This window comes from Oratosquilla oratoria, chromosome 42 (genome assembly GCF_046742065.1).
Source record: "Oratosquilla oratoria isolate Oo_2021 chromosome 42, ASM4674206v1, whole genome shotgun sequence".
NCBI lineage: Eukaryota > Metazoa > Arthropoda > Malacostraca > Stomatopoda > Squillidae > Oratosquilla > Oratosquilla oratoria.
This window is the reverse complement of record NC_134818.1, coordinates 39724440-39744872: the sequence shown is the minus strand read 5'-3', so window position 1 is coordinate 39744872 and position 20433 is coordinate 39724440. Positions and strand designations below refer to the sequence as shown.

The following is a 20433-nucleotide window of genomic DNA, read 5'->3' as shown; positions in this document are numbered from 1 at the left end:
GTCGTCACTCAGGTCAGGTCAAACCGGGTAGCTGCTTCAGTTAGCGATATGGCGAGTGAATGTGTCACTGTGTTCAGCGCCGAAGAGGTACAATCTCTACTTAGTAGAATTGAAGCCTTGGAGGATGCTGTTAAGTGCCTTAAAGAGGAGAATCGAGTTCTCCGCTCGAAGGCCCATGATACGGAAGGCAATATTAGCGATGAGCATGGATGGAATACGGTGAGAAATAAGATGCGGAAAAGTGGAAAAAAATCCTCACCAGCCCCACTGAAATGCAAAAACTTGTTTCAAGTGCTGGCAAATCTGCAGGAAGAAGGAACTAATGAAATCCAAGAGAAGAAGGAAAGGGCAGACGCTGGATCCCTGCCCACAGGTAAGATTTTGGTAGTAGGAGACAGTCAAGTGAGGTATTTAGACAGGGTTTTCTGCGACAAAGATAGGAAGCATAGGACGCAGGTGTGTTTCCCCAGCGCGGGCATAGGTGATGTTAGAGATAGGATTGAAGAGTGTCTAGTAGGGGAAGGTAAGGACCCAGTAGTTTGCTTAAGTGCCGGAGGAAATGATATAGGTAAGGTAGGGAGTGAGGAATTATTTGCGCGGTACCGAGATGCGCTAGACAAGATCAGAAATAGGGGAGGTGTTCCTGTAGTATGTGGAATCCTTCCGAGGCGTAGAGTTGGAGGCATGTGGCATTCCAGGGCTATTGCAATGAATTGCAGGCTGGCAAAACATTGTAAGGCTAATGGATGGGCATTTGTCGACAACTGGGACCACTTTTATGGTAAGAATCACCTATACACAAGGGACGGAGTGCACTTGTCTCCCAAAGGATTTCGGCTCCTTGCTGAATCCCTTGAGCGAGAAGTAGGCATCCTATAGGGTTTTTTCGGGTAGATTATGTGGGAGTAAGGGTGGAAGTATCGGAATATAGTTTAGGAAATAGAAACAACTTAGAGGACTGTACAAAAAATCACCAAAGCAGGTGGAGGGAAGATAAACTTAAAGTTTACTATACAAATAGTAGGAGCATAATTAACAAAATTGATTTGCTGCGAGGTAAAGCATGCGTAGAAAATTTCGATATTATAGCCATTACTGAATCCTGGATCAAAATGGCTGATAAACATTTCCTTCCGGAAATCGAAATAGAAGGATATAAGTTTTTTCATAAGGATAGGGTCGGCAGGAATGGGGGAGGTGTAGCACTTTTCGTTAAAAATACATTAAACTGTATTATCAACAATTCGATTAAGGAAGAGGACTGTACGGAATCTATTTGGGTAGAGATTATAAGCAAGAATAAGAAAGTTATTATTGGCGTCTTGTATAGACCTCCTAACCTCAGCATTGAGCAGACTGATTCCCTAATTCATGAAATTCACAGAGCGTCCCAGTACAAAAACTTTGTAATCATGGGAGATTTTAACTATAGAAACATTGACTGGGAAACTTTAATAGATCATGAAGCGAAAAAATTCCTAGATGTGGTGCAGGATAATTTCCTAAAACAAATGATTACCGATCCTACGAGGGGACAAAATACCCTGGACTTAATTCTAACAAATAATGAGCACCAAATTAGCAGCATAATAGTGGGCGATAGTCTAGGCTTTAGCGATCATCAAGAAATAAGATTTAATATTATTTGGGAAAAAATAAAAAGTACAAATAACGTTCAAGTACCAGACTTCAGGAAAGCAAACTTTGACAATATAAAAACCTATTTGAAATTGAATACGAAAAACAATCCGGACGTTTCAAACATTCTTGATTCTCGTTGCGGGGCTGATAGTCAGAAGTGGGTCAAGGAGGATACGCGTACCTTGGGTCAGGTCTGGGTCAAGGAGAGAAATACGCATACCTTAGGTCAGGTCTGGGTCAAAGAGAGTGATGCGCGTGCCTTGGGTCAGGTCGATTCGGGGCGACGGCCCAAAAATCAGGTCAGTACTTTGGATGAGATGTATAGCAATCTGGCAGATCTAATTATTAATGCACAAAACACATTTATCCCCCTAAAGTCAATACGGAAAAATAGTAATACTCCCAAATGGATGACGGACAGATTGAAACATGAGATCGGAATTAAAAGAGGACTTTACGTAAAAATAAAAAACGGGGAATCACACCTAAGATCAAGATATAACGAAATGGCAAAGATGGTTAAAAGGAATACACGTTCAGCGAAACGTAATTATGAAATCAAGGTTGCCAGTCAAGCAAAATCCAACCCAAAGGGTTTCTTTCACCTCTATAAAACAAAAAATAAAGAAAGAATAGGACCAATTAAAAACGATGAAAATGTCATGATAGAATCGGAAGAAAAAATGAGTGAGGAGTTTGACAATTATTTTCTATCGGTGTTTACTAATGAGAGGTTAGATAAAGTACCTGACTGCGATCTGATTTTCAGAGGGGATGAAGAAAATAGCCTAACTATTATCAGCATTAGTAAAGAAGAAGTTATCAAGCAGATTGACAGACTTAAAGCTACAAAATCTCCGGGTCCGGACGAAATTTTTCCAAGAATGCTTAAAGAGTGTAAATTTGAAATCTACGACCAGTTAACTGAAATATTCAATAAATCGGTAGACACTGGTTCTGTTCCAACTGCTTGGAGGCAGGCAAACGTTGTTCCTGTTTTTAAGAAGGGAGATAGATCGACCATATGCAACTACAGGCCAATCAGTTTGACATCGGTTATAGGAAAAATGCTTGAATCAATAATAGTAAATAGACTCAGAGAACACATTGAAGGGCATAATTTAATTCGTGATTCACAGCATGGTTTCTCCAAAGGTAAGTCATGCGTGACTAATCTTCTATCCTTTTACACTAAGGTATATAAGGCGTCAGACAACAATGAAAATTACGATGTTATTTACCTTGACTTTAGCAAAGCGTTCGACAAAGTGCCACACCAGAGACTACTAAATAAAATCAAAGCCCATGGCATAGGAGGAAAAGTGTTAGAATGGATTAGAGCTTGGATTAGTAACAGAAAACAGTGGGTCACCATAAATGGAATAAAATCTAGGTGGGGCAATGTTACTAGCGGGGTCCCCCAGGGCTCGGTTTTGGGTCCCTTATTGTTTATTATGTATATAAACGACTTAGACGATGGGTTAAATAGTGATGTTAGTAAGTTTGCGGACGACACTAAAATAGGACGCCTAATTAGGTCAGGAGAAGACGCCCAGATTCTGCAGGATGATCTTAATAAACTGTTAACATGGTCGGTGAAATGGCAAATGAACTTCAATATCTCTAAGTGTAGCGTGTTAAACGTAGGGCTACACAACCCCGAAAATAGATACAACTTAGATGACACGTTTTTAGAAAAATCTGAGTGCGAGAGGGACTTGGGAGTTCTGGTGAGTCCGGACCTTAAAACCAGGAAGCAGTGCATTAGCACCAGAAATAAAGCAAACAGGGCATTAGGCTTCATTGCTAGGACAGTAACGAATAGAAGTGCAGAGGTAATTATTAAACTCTATCTAGCGATAGTTAGACCCATCCTTGACTATGCGGTACAGTTTTGGTCCCCGTCCTACAGAATGGACATAAATTCACTAGAATCAGTACAGAGAAGAATGACCAAAATGATACAAGGACTCGGAAATTTGCCTTACGAAGAGAGGCTTAGGCACCTAAACTTACACTCTCTGGAAAGACGCAGAGTGCGGGGTGATCTAATAGAAGTGTTCAAGTGGATCAAAGGCTATAACAAGGGTGATGCAAACAAGGTCATCATAATAAAACAACAGGGCAGGACTCGCAGTAATGGGTATAAACTTAACAAATTTAGATTTAAGAAGGAAATAGGCAAGAATTGGTTTACAAATAGGGTGGTCGATGAATGGAATAAACTTAGTAACCACGTAGTAAGCGCTGAAACTATCAGTTGTTTTAAAAAACAATTAGACAACTTTATGGATGGGGACGACAGGTGGTGATGGATACGGAGCTGCCTAGTGTAGGCCTTATGGTCTTTTGCAGTCTCCTTTATTTCTTATGTTCTTATGTTCTTATGTTCAAAGCCTCTATCACCTCAACCATTCATCTCACCCTCAGTCATCCCCTCAAGTTCATCCTCTCCACTTTTGCCTTCCACACCTCTTTTGCTAATATTTCTTCACTCATTCTTTCCATGTATCCAAAAGATCCCAACACGCTTTCATCAACCCTATCTGCCATCTCCTTTTCCACCCCCACACTCTTCCTCACATAATTTCTCACTATATCCAACCTTGTAACCCATATCATACTTCTCAGACACTTCCTCTCAAACACATTTAACCACTTCAGTACAAGTCAAATTCTCACATGCAGCATTGGCTGCCATATGTACAATGCATCACACTACTCACATTATAAAATATAAAGTCACTGCTGTATTACTTGTTCTCTTTTACTCTGAGTAATAATAAACACAGAAAATGTGATCAAACCAGTTCACAGAATCTGGGGGTAACTCATGTACAACTACAAAAAAATATATATATATATATATATAATATATATTTATGTATATATGTTTTGTTAAAAACAACTGCGCATTCGGCGCTACAAAGCTTCTTAAGGGGGTTAACTATCTTTTCGGTGATTCGCTCGATCGGATTACGCACTTCCGGTCCTCCCGACCTTATTTTTTTATGTAAGGCAATGGAAATTTAACACAATGTGCAGGGGAATAGGATACATCTGTGACAGAAATTTCATTGAAATCCATTTGGAAATTTTTACACTACAGACGATTTACTTTTAATTTTGAGTTATATTTGAAATAACGTTATTTTTCCAAAAGTATGAGGAGAATAATAATTTCCTTTGGTGTACAGTTAGTAGACATCCAGATGTACCTAAATTAGTATACTCATAATTATAAGTGAAAAAGAAAGAAAGTCAGCCTTACAGCAAATTATGAAAAAAAAACATAAAATCACAACTTTAAAAAATTGTCAAAGATATATTTCAAGTAGGTTAAGAATGAATTTACTAATATTGTTAGATATAAGTATCACGATCATTTTCCAATAAGAATGATCAAAATTGCTTATTTACACACGAAGTTATAGTTACTTTTGTGCGAAAAAACTAGTTTTGAGAAAATAGCATTTTTATGTTCATATATTCACTACTCCATAAAAGTGCCTCAAAAGAGTATCAAATGCACATATCTACTTACATAATCCTTTGACCATTTCTGGGAAGTAAGCAGCAGATGTTCATTACATTTCTTTTGTACCCATGCCAGCTGAGAATCGTGACAATCCTAACCTTCCGTATCCTTCACATAATGAATGGTCACATGCATTACAATCCCTTTGCTAAGATGAGTATTGTTGCACTTCTCAGGTTCAGAATGGAGCAAAATACTTCGGCAACTATCACATCTGACATATTTAGTTATGGAGTAGTGAATTTATAAACAAGAAATGTATAAAACAGGATAGCACGTGGAGAAATTACGCACGCATACGCTGAACCCTTTTTTGATCGCACTGAGTGTGGTGACTGCTGCCTAACCTATCGTACAACAATATCAGAGTATAAAATTCTCAAAAACAACAACAAAAAAATGACAAAATACAAGGAAAACAAACCATAGCAAAGAAAGGGGCGTGGCTGACGGGAATCTCTGGCCCTTTAAACCCGCCATTACCTGAGAAGGGTGGCGTTATACGTCTGGAAACCAGTCCCGCCGTGTTCAGGGACACCACACCAGTCCACACACGAAGTTTGACAAAATCGAGTATTTTTCACCGAAATGAGAGTTAACCCCCTTAAGTAGACTTTCAAGTCTTCTGAATGTGGATTTCAGCCGAAGGTGAGATTTTTACCTTGTTCTACCGTGCCCAAATGTCCACAGTTTACCAGGAAGATGCGAAGGTTCTGAATAGAATTATTCACTGAAACATAAAACCCAAAAGTGAGAATGACAAAGTTCGTCTCTCTATATATTACCGCAACCAAAAAACAGCTACACTTTTAATTAGAAACAACACTTCTCCTCGCCCCGAAGGTCCCGCTTGCACCAACGTAGTATACAAATTTTCCTGCCCCCTAGAGGACTGTACGCCTCTCGACTGCTACGTTGGCCAAATGAGAACGACATTGTCGAGAAGAATGTCTTCCCACTTGTCAAGTGGAGGCCCCAAACTACACCTACTAGAAAAACACAACACACAAATCACAAGAAAACTTTTAGAAGACCAAGTCTAGACTTTTCTTCCTGGAAACACTTATTATACGAGACATACAACCAACTATTAATAGACAAGTGGAAGCCCCTACATTAATCCCCAGCATGAAGCCCCTCCCTAGGACTAGTAGCCCTCTCAACCACAACACACCTTCCAATCACACCGACACCCAAGTCCCTCTCCGACATTCCGCCAGACTCATAGAGAGGACACTTGGCCCTCAACGGACATCTGCCCCACAGTAACAAAATCCCCCGTCATCCCACACATGTATGTGACCTCTCCCCGTGTCTTACGTCGTGACCTCCCCCCGTGTCTTACGTTGTGACCTCTCCCAGAGTTTTCTTTCTATGTTTATTATGTCCTGTACTCCCTGTCTCTATTACATTGAAAATGCTAACTGCGTTTAGCGAAACGTCTGTACATTCTTTCTCAACTAAAGTTCCTAATGTCTAGTGGAAATCTATTATTCCGTCTGTCCTGTGAAAACCAGAAATCCACGTTCAGAAGACTTGAAAGTCTACTTAAGAAGCTTTGTAGCGCCGAATCCGCAGTTGTTTTTAACATGTTTAAAAGAAAACCTGCTGCCAAGATTCATATATATATATATATACATATATATATTATATATATATATATACACATATATATATCCATATATATATATATATATATATATATATATATATATATATATAATCAAGACACTAATGCCAACATCCTCGTGTACCAACTTACGCCTCATGACACCTACATAGGCTTTAATGTACCAAAATGGTTAAATTTCTTTCTACCTCTTTCAAATTCCAAGTCTCTTCCCTATATAGTATCATCAGCACAATCGAATCTGATGTGCCTTAGAACACTCCACCAAAATTTAGTGATTTACTTAGTTGTAAAAAGATCGAAGGGGAGCAATGATGAGTGGAACCATGATGTAGCAAAGTGATTTAAGTTTAATAGAAAAAAAGAAGGGAAATGGATAAAATGGATGATAAACCAACATACACTGAGACAATCAAAAGAAGATTAGATATGAGTAAGTATGAAATGCCTTTGGGAGTGGTTAGGAAAAAAAAAATGTAATATTGACAATCCTAGATATGAAGATGAGTCATTCCATGGATTCATGTCAGAAAGAGGTATCGACCTCGAAAGCATACTAATAAACCAAGAAATATTTGAAATGAAAAGGGATATGGTTGAATGGAAAAGGGAACATAACCAATTATACTATGAAGTGAGTGAATTGAGGAAGGAAAATGCACTATTAATTGGGGAAATGGAAGAAATGAAAAAGGAACTGGCTAAAGTAAAAAATGATAATGAAAAGATGAAAAGTGAAGACACAAATATAAATGAAACTTTGTTGAGGGAAGTTAAAAGATATTACTTGAGGCAGGCAAAGTTGGTGAAAATATAAAAAAAATAAAACATGATGGAAATTAACCTCTTCAGTACGGGCCTTAAATCTCGCGGGCAGCAGTCGATGCCAGCCGTACGACGTGTCGTAATAATACTCGCATCATAAAATATAGTCACCACTTATATCGATCATTCTCTCTTTCACCCGTGAATTTTGATAACCATACAAAATGTGATTACAGACAGTTTAAGGAGAATGTCATTACGGAGGGGCAACTACAATAAATATAATCAAGACGCCGATATGGCAGCGTCGTGTATCCACTTGCTCCTCATGATGCCTACATATGCGGCACCGTATGGAAGGGGTTAAAAACCAAATGAAAGACAAAGAAATAGTCAAAGAACGAATGAACGAAAGTACAAAGGACACGGTGATCGAAATAATAAAGGAAAAAAGAGATTGGGTGAGCGACACAATAGACAAAAAAAAAAAAATGTATTGTAATCTATGGTATCAAAGAGAAATATGAACTAATTAGGTTCCAAAGGGAAAAAAGAGGAGAAGAATATAGTGACAGAAATACTAAAAGAAGCACAGGAGGAGGGACAAGGACTTGAAAAGGGAATAGAAGAAATCTACAGGATGAGAAAATATTCTGAAAAGAAGAATAGACCTCTCAAAGTAAAACTTAATTTGCAGAGGATAGCAAAGAAATATTAACAAATGTAGGAAAACTAGCAAAAAGTAAAAACTACAAAGATTTATGGATAAAAAAGGAACTGAGTGATGAGGAAAAAGAAAAAATACTTAAAGAGGCTAAGGAAAAGAATGAGAAAAGAACAGAAAACGAAAGGAGTTTTTTTTTTTTGGAGAGTGATGGACTTGAGACTGAGGAAATGGTACATAAGGGAAAAGGAAATGCAGGAACAAGAAGAAAAGGAAAAAAATTAAAGATAACATATACCAACATAGATGGATTAATATCAGGAATAGATTAATTGAATGACCATCTGGAACAAGAAAAACCAGATACAATGGGGACTGTCGAGACAAAATTGAAAGGATCATTACCACCAAATAGTATGGGCCAAGGATTATATAATTGTTGGTTCAGAAATAGAGAAACAAAGCAGGGTGGAGTCATGTTGCTAACCAAGAAAGGCCTAAATGCGACAAAAACCACAGGAGAGAACAATGTGGAGCTGATTATGATAAGAGTTGAGATACATACATACATATACCAAGGCTTTTTCCCCCTTACAAGGGAGGTAGCCAAAAAGGAAAAGGCATAAAATCATTCCCACCCATTCCATCCCTGAATACACTCCATACCCCTCCACCCTCCTTCTCATCTTAGCACCTCCTGGATGATGGGTCATCCCTGCACCTTGTCCACTGCCCTGGGTCACAAGCAGTGTCGCCAGACACAGCACATCCACAGCAAGGCCGCTTCATTAAATCGGCGACTCCCCCTCTCCGTCCCCCCCTGCATGAAGTCTTGATATCTGACCTTTATAGGTCAGACATCAAGACTTCCATAACTTTTTGTATTTACAGTTTAATGTACATAAAAAAACATACTGACAGTATTCTATATAATTCCACCATCTACATTTCATAAAATTTGGCAAAAAACAGTTTTGTCTTCATTTCATTGCGTCGTCTGCTATTCGAAACATTCTGCCCATGCGCTTCGGGAAAGGTTCGGGGAATTCCGCGTTCGTGACGTCATAGTTGCCAAACAAACAATATTGTTATTCTGAATATCTAGACTTCGGAAAAGTGGTATGCGAGGCGCAATTAAAAGTGAATTTTCTGAATAAATTCTTCTGTAATAGGTAAAAACTTTATTTGTATGCTTTTAAAAAGTACTTTTTTGAGCAATACGATGATTTTTAGCGAATGGTATATCTGTTGATATCTGACCTTTAAGCGTAGCAAGCAGTCTGAAATGTGAATTGTAAACAGACTGATTTTTCAAACAGCTGAAGAAAATACGCTTGGCGAAATAAGTGATGTTTACGGTAGCGTCTTTTCCCGAGGTTAATACTTACATGTCAGCCCCTAATCCATTGCCTTGTGCTAAAATGTATGTAAACATATATGAGATGCAGTATGTAAGCCCTTTGCCAAAATAAAATATGTAAAAAAAAATAAATAAATAAATAAAATAAAATAAAATAAAATAAAATAAAATCAATCCGAGTTGAGAACGTATCCCCCTTTTTCCCATAGGTTCAATAGTTCGATATATGCGAATTCGTTATATGCGGGGGGTCCGCGGAACGGAACCCCCGCATATAACGAGAACTACCTGTATATAAAATCCTGGTATAATAAAATGTGCAGCGAGGCAAAAGACAGAAGAGATAAAGCCTGGAAAAGATGGAAAAAGGAAAAAAATCTGAGAAAAGGAAAATATACACCAAACTAAGAAATGAATATGTGAAAAATACATAGGGAAGAAAAAAGAAATTATGAAAAGGACATAATAGACAAATGTAAAGATCAACTCAAATTATTTTATAGATATGTAAACGGCAAACTAAAATAAACAGGAAATACTTAAATTACGTCATGGTAGATAACACAGAAGATATAAAATGGCAGATATTATGAACAAACATTTCAAATCTGTATTCACCAAAGAGGGAAAAAATCTACAAAACTGTGATCAAAGAATTGAAGTAAGATTTCCTCCGATGAAGAAATTGAATATTACTCAGAATGAAATAAGGAATCAAATATTAAAGCTTGACATTAACAAATCACATGGTCCGGATGGAGTTGCAAACTGGATACTAAAGGAATGTATAGATGAACTAACAGGAAAAATATCCAAAATAATTGAATGCTCACTCAAAGAAAGAAAACTACCAGGAGAGTGGAAAAATGCCAATATAGTGCCAAGAGATAAAGGGGGAAATAAGGAAGACCCAATAAATTATAGACCGGTGTCCCTAACTAGTACAATAGTTAAAATTTGAGAGAGAATCATCAAAGAGAGATGGACAAAATATCTAGAGAAGAATAATATATTGAACCCGAGGCAATTTGGATTCAGACACGGAAGGTCATGTATCACTAATTTGATCTGTTTCTATTCAAGATTGATAGTTATATTGCAAGAAAGGGATGGCTGGGCAGACTGTGCCTTCCTGTACCTACAAAAGGCATTTGATAAGGTACCACACAGAAAGTTGCTATATAAACTGGAAACAATAGGAGGCATACATGGAACACTATTGAACTGGATGGAGGACTTCCTACATGGAAGAAAAATGAGACAAATATACAAAATGGGAAGAAATGAGTAGTGTCCCACAGGGGTCAGTACTAGCTATATATGTAAACGACATGTATATAGGTATTGAAAGTTACATGAACTGTTTTGCAGATGACACAAAGTTATTAAAGAGAATAAACTCTGAAATAGATTGTGACTCATTACAGAGTGAGCTGAACAAAGTCTCAGAGTGGAGGAAGAGATGGGAGGTAGAATTCAACATCAAGAAGTGCAGTATAATTGAATTTGGGAAAAGCAAGAATAGACTATCAGGACAGTATAAAATTGACAGAAAAGAAGTAAACAAAGTAAATTCTGAAAGGGACCTAGAAGTAATCATCACCACAAACATGTCAGCTGTCGCCAGATAATCATATAAATAAAATAAACAGAGAAACATACAATTTGTTGAGATCAATAAAAGTGTCCTTTAAATACCTGGATAAGGAAATGATTAAGAAAATATTACAAACACTGATAGGGCTGTACAGCCGCAACAAGTCATGTGGCGCCGTGACAAGTCACGTGGCAGGGAACGTGACTGATGTCCACGACCTGACGCTCTCTGCCAGCGCGACCCTGCTTGACCCGACCGAACCCAGGGCAATTACCTAATTACGCACCACAGGTAACTTGCCCATGTAGTATATATATCGGCTTCCGCCGCATGTAAAATCAGTTCACTCGTACCTTACAATAAAGGAGACGAACTCACCAAAACCTCTTTCTCTTTGCCAATAGTAGCATCGCTACACTGGTGACCCTGGAGTGACTGCAGAATTCTTCCCTCCACAGGAGTCTCCCGAGAGCCTGCAACAGCTTCGACGCACTGTCGGCAAATTTGCCTCATGCGTGCCGACACATCACCGGAAAGTCAAAGAATACATCCGAAAACACCTTCACACCTCAACGCACGTTTTCCTGAGGATGCTCACACACAACCACTCACCCGTCCCTACACTGGCCCCCATCTTGTCTTTACGTTCAAGGACAAGATGGGGGCCAGTGTAGGGACGGGTGAGTGGTGGGGTGTGAGCGTCCGTCCTCAGGAAAACATGCGTCGAGGTGTGGAGGTGTTTTGGGAGGTATTCTTTCACCTCCCGGTGATGTGTTGGCACACATGGGGCAAATTTGCCGACAGTGGATCGAAGCTGTTGCAGGCTCTCAGGAGATTCCTGTGGAGGGAAGAATTCTACGGGCACGACGAGGGTTTGGCCGAAGACCATCTCTGCTGGAGACACGTTGAGGTCGTCCTTGATGGCTGTCCGAAGGCCAAGGAGTATCCATGGTAGCTGGGGTAGCCAGGAGCCGATGTTGCAGTGTGCCATAAGAGATGCTTTGAGTGAGCGGTGGGTTCGCTCGACCATGCCGGTTGGAGGCCATCCCCATGAAGGATAGTACCGCCTCATCCTGCACTACAGCATTTCTCAGTGGATGGATAGCCAGATTTGGCCTCCCGGAACATGTCACCTCCAACCGAGGAACTTGCTTCACGTCGCGGCTGTGGCACTCTCTCGCTGAACTCCTGGGTACTACAGTCCACCACACTACCTCCTACAACCCCGCAGCCAACGGCATGGTCGAGCGAACCCACCGCTCACTCAAAGCATCTCTTATGGCACGCTGCAACAATGGCTCCTGGTTACCCCAGCTACCATGGATACTCCTTGCCCTTCGGACAGCCATCAAGGACGACCTCAACGTGTTTCCAGCAGAGATGGTCTTCGGCCAAACCCTCGTCGTGCCCGCAGAATTCTTCCCTCCACAGGAGTCTCCCGAGAGCCTGCAACAGCTTCGACGCACTGTCGGCAAATTTGCCCCATGCGTGCCGACACATCACCGGGATGTGAAAGAATACCTCCCAAAACACCTCCACACCTCGACACACGTTTTCCTGAGGACGGACGCTCACACCCCACCACTCACCCATCCCTACACTGGCCCCCATCTTGTCCTTGAATGTAAAGACAAGACCTTCCGCATCTCCATCTCTGGCAGGCCAGAATGGGTTTCCATCAACCGCCTAAAACTGGCACACCTCGAAACTCCACCCACCAAATTCTCACGTGCAGGATGCCCCCTTAAGCCAAGGCAAATTTAAGAGGGGAGTATTGTACAGCCACGACAAGTCACGTGGCAGGGAACATGACTGATGTCCACGACCTGACGCTCTCTGCCAGCGCGACACTGCTTGACCCGACCGAACCCAGTGCAATTACCTAATTTCACACCACAGGTAACTTGCCCATGTAGTATATATATCAGCTTCCGCCGCATGTAAAATCAGTTCACTTGTACCTTACAATAAAGGAGACGAACTCACCAAAACCTCTTTCTCTTCGCCAATAGTAGCATCGCTACAGGGCCAAAACTGGAATATGCAGTGCTGATATGGTCGCATATTACAAAAAAGAATATAAGAAAATTAGAAAGAATACAAAGAGCAATGACAAAGATGGCCCCAACACTTTCAAACCTGACATATGAACAAAGACTGACCGAACTGGAATTGCCGACCCTGGAACAAAGAAGAGAATGAAGGGACCTACTGACCACCTACAGATTTATGAAAGAAAAAGAACGCCTTGATAGAGAGGACTTATTAAAGTGGGACAGAGGAAAAACAAGAGAACATGCAATGAAACTCAAAAAGGATAACTACAGAAGAGACCTGAAAAAGAACAGCTTCCCACATAGAGTAATAGATATATTTACCTAGTTGTATTTTACAGGACGAGAGCTATGCTCATAGTGACCCTTTTTCGTATCTCTCCACATCCAGTTTATTCTTAAAATCATGTATAGTTCTGGCATTAACTGTTTCTCCGTTTAGTTTGTTCCAGACATCAATCACTCTATTTGGGAAGCTATTTTTTATTTATCTATTTATTATTATTTTTTTTTTTCAGGTCTCTTCTGTAGCTGTCTTTCTTTAGTTTCTTTTTGTGTCCTCTTGTTTCTCTTTTGTTCCACTTTAATAAGTCGTCTCTTTCGATAATTTCTAACCCTTTCATAATTCTGTAAATGGTCAACAAATCACCTATTTCTCTTCTCTGTTCCAGTGTTGACAGATGTAATTTCTCCAATATTTGTTCGTTTGTCAAATTTGACAGTGTAAGTGCCATTTTTGTCGCTGCTCTTTGGATTTTTTCTAATTTTCTTATGTTCTTCTTTGTGCTAGGTGCCCACAGTATTGCAGCATATTCTAGTTTAGTTCTTATCAGTGTAACAACTATTTTTTTTACCATCTCCTCATCTATGTAGTCGAAGACCACTTTTATTGATCTTAACCTCTTCACTCCAGGGTACATCGCACATCTGGCAGTATTAGCTGCCCGACATGCGATGTTGCATCATAATAATCGCATTATAAAAAATAAAGTCAGTCCTCAATCATTTGTTCTCTTTCACCCGTGTATTTTGATAACCATAGAAAATATGATGAAGCCAGTTTAGAGAGAATGGAGGTTGGGGTTTAGTATTTTGTTCTCTTCCAAGTGTTTAGTCCATTTATTTTTGATAACTCTTTTGCATATTTTTGCAATTGTGCTTGTACGGTATACTGGTCTATAGTTTGTTGGATTTTCTTTATCTCTTCCCTTATATATTAGTACAATATTTGCATTTTTCTAATCTTGTGGTACTTTTCCTTCTTCGAGTGAGAAGTCAATTATCTTGTGTATTTTATCCGAGTTCATCTATACATTCTTTTAATATCCAGTTCACTATTCCGTCTGGTCCATGTGACTTTCTGACATCAAGTTTCCTTATTTGGTCCCTTATTTCTTTCTGTGTCACCGTTATTTATTTCATTTTTGGGGGACCCTTCTTGGTGTCCAACATCCCACATTTGTGAGCTTTCAATTGTAAATACAGACTTAAAGTGTCTGGTCATTACTTCAGCCATTTCTACATCTTCTAAGTATTCTTTATTTCCTTCACGCAGTTTCACTATTTCATGTTTGTGTTTTAGTTTATCGTTTACATATCTGTAAAATAGTTTAGGTTGGTTTTTGTATTTGCCTATTATATCTTTTTCATAGTTTCTTTTTTCCTCTTTGCGTATGTCTACATATTCATTTCTCAGTTTGATGTATGTTTGCCATTTAGTCACTTTTTTGTCTTTTTTCCATCTTTTCCAAGCTTTGTCTCTTGTCTTTAGCATCACTACACTTTTTATTATACCAGCACTTTATGTACACCCTTTTCTGTTTCTGCTTAGGTACATATCTGTTCCCTCCATATATATTTCTTTAAAAATGTTCCATTTCTCTTCCATCTTTGTTTTATCATTTACAAATTTTTCCCAACTAGCATTTTGAATTTTTTTTGCCTAAGTTTTACAAAGTCAGTTTTGTTGTACATTAATCTTCCTTCTCTATGTTCCTCGTTTCTTCTCACAACATTTGGTTCCTTAAGCTCGAACTCTATTAGTATGGGGTCACTCTTTCCAATTGGTGTCTTCTAGTTTATTTCTTCCACAATTTTAGGTTCAGAAGTGAATATCAAGTCTAGTCTCGATGGTTCTTCATATTGTCTGTATCTAGTGTCTTCTTTGACACATTGAATCAATGTGTAATCAAAGACTGCATTATACACAATCATGCACGCAAACAACACAACATACACTCTATAAAGGATTTGTGGGAAAACCCAGTTTCGGCTGTAGCATTCCTTGGGGACTGTTCGGACAGACAGTCTAGGGAACGACAACAACAACAACAACAATGTGTAATCAATGGTCATATCCAGTAGGATGCCCCAGTGTTCCTCTCCACCTCCCATTGTCGATTCTTCCCAATCTATTTCCTTTGCATTAAAGTCACCCATAATTACTATGTTTTCTCCATTTTTCAGTGTCTCAATTAATTCATTCTTTGTGTCTTCTAGTAATTTTGATTGTTTGCTGTCAGTCCAAGTCTTAGTTTTTGGGGGCACATATACAACTATGAACTTTCTACTTTTCATACTGCTATTTTCGACTTTGTGATCAATTCCACATTATCCTTTCCTTCTGTTGCCTTTATTACATTTAGGCCCTTTCTAGTCAATAGCATGACTCCCCCCCACTGACCAAAGATTGTATAAACCTTGTCCCACCATATTTGATTTAGGACCTTTTAGTTTTGTCTCCACAATTCCCATTATGTCTGGTTTCTCTATTGACAAACAGTCGTTTAATTCATTCCAGAAATTATACCATCCATGTTTGTATATGCCACTTTTAATTTTTTCTTTTCTTCTCTATTTTGGCTTATGTTTCCATTTATCTAATGTACCATTTTCTCAGTCTTAGGTGGCCCATACATGATCAATTATATTGCACAATTTCATTGTCAATACTCTGAATTGAAAATTAAATTGACCGTGTATGGGTCATCCCATTTTATCAGATTCTCTCTATCAGTAATTTCTATGCCTTTCATGATTCTGTAAATAGCTATCAAATCTCCTCTCTCTCTTCTTTGCTCTAGTGTCTGTAGTTCAAGTTTTTCTAGTCTCTCTTCATATGATAGTTTTGAGTGTTGGTGCCAATTTTGTAATTGCTCTTTGTATTCTTTCAAGTTTTTTTTATACATTTTTTGTACTTGGTGACCATATCGTTGCTGCATATTCCAATCTTGGTCTTATCAGGGTGATTAGGATTTTCTTCACCATTTCTTCATCCAGGTATGTAAATGCAACTTTGATTGTTCTTATTACATTATAAGTTTCTCCAAAAATCTTATTTATATGTTTCTCAGGTGACATATTATTCATAACAATGACTCCCAGGTCCTTCTCATTTTCTACTTTTTTTATTCCTTCTTCTCCCAATTTATATGCTCCTGTTATTCTGTTTTTGCTTTTTCCAAATTCCATTATACTACACTTTTTTGTATTGAACTCCATCTCCCACTTCCTATTCCATTCCTGTACTTTATTTAGATCTCTCTGTAGTGATTCACAATCTTCTTCAGTTTTCACTCTTTTCAGTAGTTTTGCATCATCTGCAAAGAAGCTCATATAGCTTTCAATTCCTTCATCCATATCATTAATATATATAGCAAACATTATTGGGGCCAGAACTGTTCCCTGCGGAACACCGCTTATTACTTCATCCCATTTTGAGTGCTGATTTCTTATCACTACTCTCATTTTTCTTTCTTGCAAAAAGTCTTCCATCCAATTTAGTAGTTTGCCCTGTATTCCTCCTTCAGTTTCTAATTTCTTAAGCAACTTCTTATGTGGTACTTTGTCAAAAGCTTTCTTTAGGTCTAGAAATGCACAGTCCGCCCATCCATCTCTTTCTTGTATTATATCTATTAGCCTTGAATAGAAACATATTAAATTGGTGACGCATGATCGTCCTTGTCTGAATCCAAATTGCCTTGGATTTAACACTTTGTTTTTTTCTAAATATTTTACCCATCTACTTTTGATAATTCTTTCACAAATTTTTGCTATAGTACTTGTTAGAGAGACTGGTCTATAGTTGGTAGGGTCTTCTTTATTTCCTCCTTTATATATAGGTACTATATTTGCTTTTTGCCAATCTTCTGGAACTTTTCCTTCTTTCAAGGAACTATTTAGTATGCTACGTATTTTGTCTGCCAGTTCATTCCTGCATTCTTTCAGTATCCAGTTTGCTATTTCATCTGGTCCATGCGATTTTCTGACATCAAGATTACTCAAGTGTGTTAATATTTCATTCTTTGTTACTTCTATTTCTTCCATAGGGGGGACTTTCTCTTTCCATTCGTTCTCTTCAGGTTGTATGTTCTCCCTTGTAAACACTCATTTAAAATGTTTGTTCATAATTTCCGCCATTTCCATTTCCTCAGTGTATTCAACTCCCTCTTGTCTTAATTTCTCCAAGTCTTGTTTGTTTTTCAGTTTATTGTTTACAAATCTGTAGAATAGTTTTGGTTGATCTTTACACTTTTCTATGATATCATTTTCATATTTTCTCTTTACCTCTCTGCACGTTTGTACATATTCATTTCTATAACAGGTATATATTTTCCATTTTTCAGGTCTTCTGTCTTTTTTCCATCTGGTCCAGGCTTTGTCTCTTTTGTCTTTTAACTCCCTACAACTTTTGTTGTACCAGCATTTTACATACATACATACATATACCAAGGCTTTTCCCCCTTCCAAGGGAGGTAGCCAAAAAGGGAAAGGCATAAAAACACTCCCACCCATTTCATCCCTAAATACACTCCACACCCCTCCCACCCTCCCTCTCATCCGAGCACCTCCTGGATGACGGGTCATCCCTGCACCCTACCAACCGCCCTGGGTCAGAAGCAGTGTCGCAAGACACAGCACATCCACAGCAAGGCCGCTTCATTTAATCGGCGACTCTCCCTCTCCGTCCCCCCTTGCATATAAGGAGAGGATGGGGAGAAATCCCTTCGGGCTGTGTCAAAATTTACTCACACATACTACCCCACCCCCCACCCCCCGCCCATTCCTCCTCATACAATCACAACATCATCCATATACAACCATTCTCCACTCACCTCTGTCTTCCGTCCTCTCCCTTCCTTCCTCAACAGGCATTCCCCTCTTCCCCAAAGCCCCCTTCACCCCATCCATCCACCTCATCCTAGGACGTCCCCTCATGTTCACTCCCTCCACATCTGCCTTCCATACCTCTTTTACTAGTCTTTCTTCACTCATTCTTTCCATGTGTCCAAACCATCCTAATATTCTTTCATCAACCCTATCTCCCAAATCCTTTTTCACCCCTGTTCTCCTTCTCACCTCCTCATTTCTCACTCTATCCAGCCTAGTAACCCCCACCATACTTCTCAGACACCTCATCTCAAACACATTCAAACTCCTTCTCTCTTCTTCTCTTATGTTCCATGTTTCTGCCCCATACAGTGCTGTTGGCACAATCACTCCTTCATACAGTCTCCTCTTCGCATCCATTCCCAAATGTCTATTCCTCATTATACTCTTTAATCCACCAAGGCATTTACTCGCTTCTCTCAATCTACATTCTACCTCCACCTTCACTCCACCTTTTCCTGCTACACTTGCACCCAAGTATCTAAAACTATCCACTTCCTCCAGTCGCTCTCCCTTAATGTTCACTTCCAGTCTACTGCCACTTTCACCCCTTGTACATCTCATCACCTTACTTTTACTCACATTTATCTTTAGCTTTCTTCTATCACATACTCTCCCAAACTCTGCCACCAGCTTCCTCAATCCCTCCTCTGACCCTGCCACAAGCGCAGTGTCGTCAGCAAACAACAGCTGGCTCACCTTCCACTTTTCTCCATTTTCTTTAACCATCTCCAATCCCTGACCCACTACCCTAGCATTCACCTCTCGCACCACCCCATCCATGTATAAGTTGAACAGCATTTTACATATTCTTTTTCTTGTTTTTGTCTTGGGACATACTTTTCCACTCCTTTTTTGTAAATTTTTGTCAAAATATTCCATTTCTCTTCTACTGTTGTTTCTTCTTTGTATATTTCTTCCCAGTTTTCCTTTTGAAAGAATTCTCTTATTTTATCAAAGTTTGTTTTTTCATACATCATTCTTCCTTTTCTATATTGTTCATTTCTTTTCATATATTTTTCTTCATTAAGTTCCAGTTCAATCAATATGTGGTCACTTTTACTTATTGGTGTTTTATATTCAATTTTGTCCACTATTCTAGGTTCGGATGTAATTATTAGGTCTAGTCTCAATGGCTCTTCTTCATTTCTATACCTAGTGTTCTCCTGTATCCATTGTGTCATTGTATGGTCAGTAACCATCTCAAGTAGAGCGTTTCCCCATAAGCCGTCTCCACCCTTTACTGTCATTTCTTCCCAGCAGATTTCTTTGCAATTATAGTCGCCCATCATAACTATTTTTCCTCCCTCTTCCATTATCTTGTTTAATGTTATCTTTGTGTCCTCTAACATACTTTTATGTTCACTCTCTTCCCATGAGGCTGTTTTTGGGGGCACATAATTTATCACAAATTTTCTGCTCTTCTTATCTCTGTCTTCTACTTCCATCATTATCATCTCTACTGTATTCTTTCCATATGTGACACACTTCACGTTTATATCCTTCTTAGTCAGGAACATAACTCCATCCCCTTCCTTTTTCACTCTGTTTCTAATCCAATAATTATATGCATCATGTCCTACACTGTTGGGTGGTAGTGGACCTTTTAATTTTGTTTCTACAATTCCCATTATGTCTGGTTCTTTTTCTTTCAAATAATCATTCAGCTCATTCAATCCTGTTATTAATCCATCTATATTTGTGTAAGACACTCTTAGTTTTCTGCCACTTCCATTGTGTTCTCTGTTTCCCTTTTGTTTTTCTCTTGTATGTCGACTTTCTTTAGTTTCATATTCACTACTCTCCAATAGAATCTCTCTTTTTCTGACTCCGTTCTTATCTCGTTTTTTTCCTTAGCTTCAAGTCTTTTCTGTTTTTCTTCCTCTCTTTCCTCTTTATTCATTTCCCTTTTTATCCATACCTTTTTATATTGTTCACTTGTTGCTAGTTTCCCTGTTTTGGATAAGATATTCTCAGCCGTAGTTTGTGACCTGAATTTAATCTTAATTGGTCTG

At 38.9% G+C, this 20433-nt stretch overlaps 1 protein-coding gene across 4 annotated transcripts in view; it reads right to left on the bottom strand.

Annotated features, from left to right (window-relative positions):
* The window catches only part of shtd (anaphase promoting complex subunit 1), a 443338-nt gene that overhangs the window by 357223 nt on the left and 65682 nt on the right, over nt 1–20433 (bottom strand). The window lies entirely within an intron of this gene.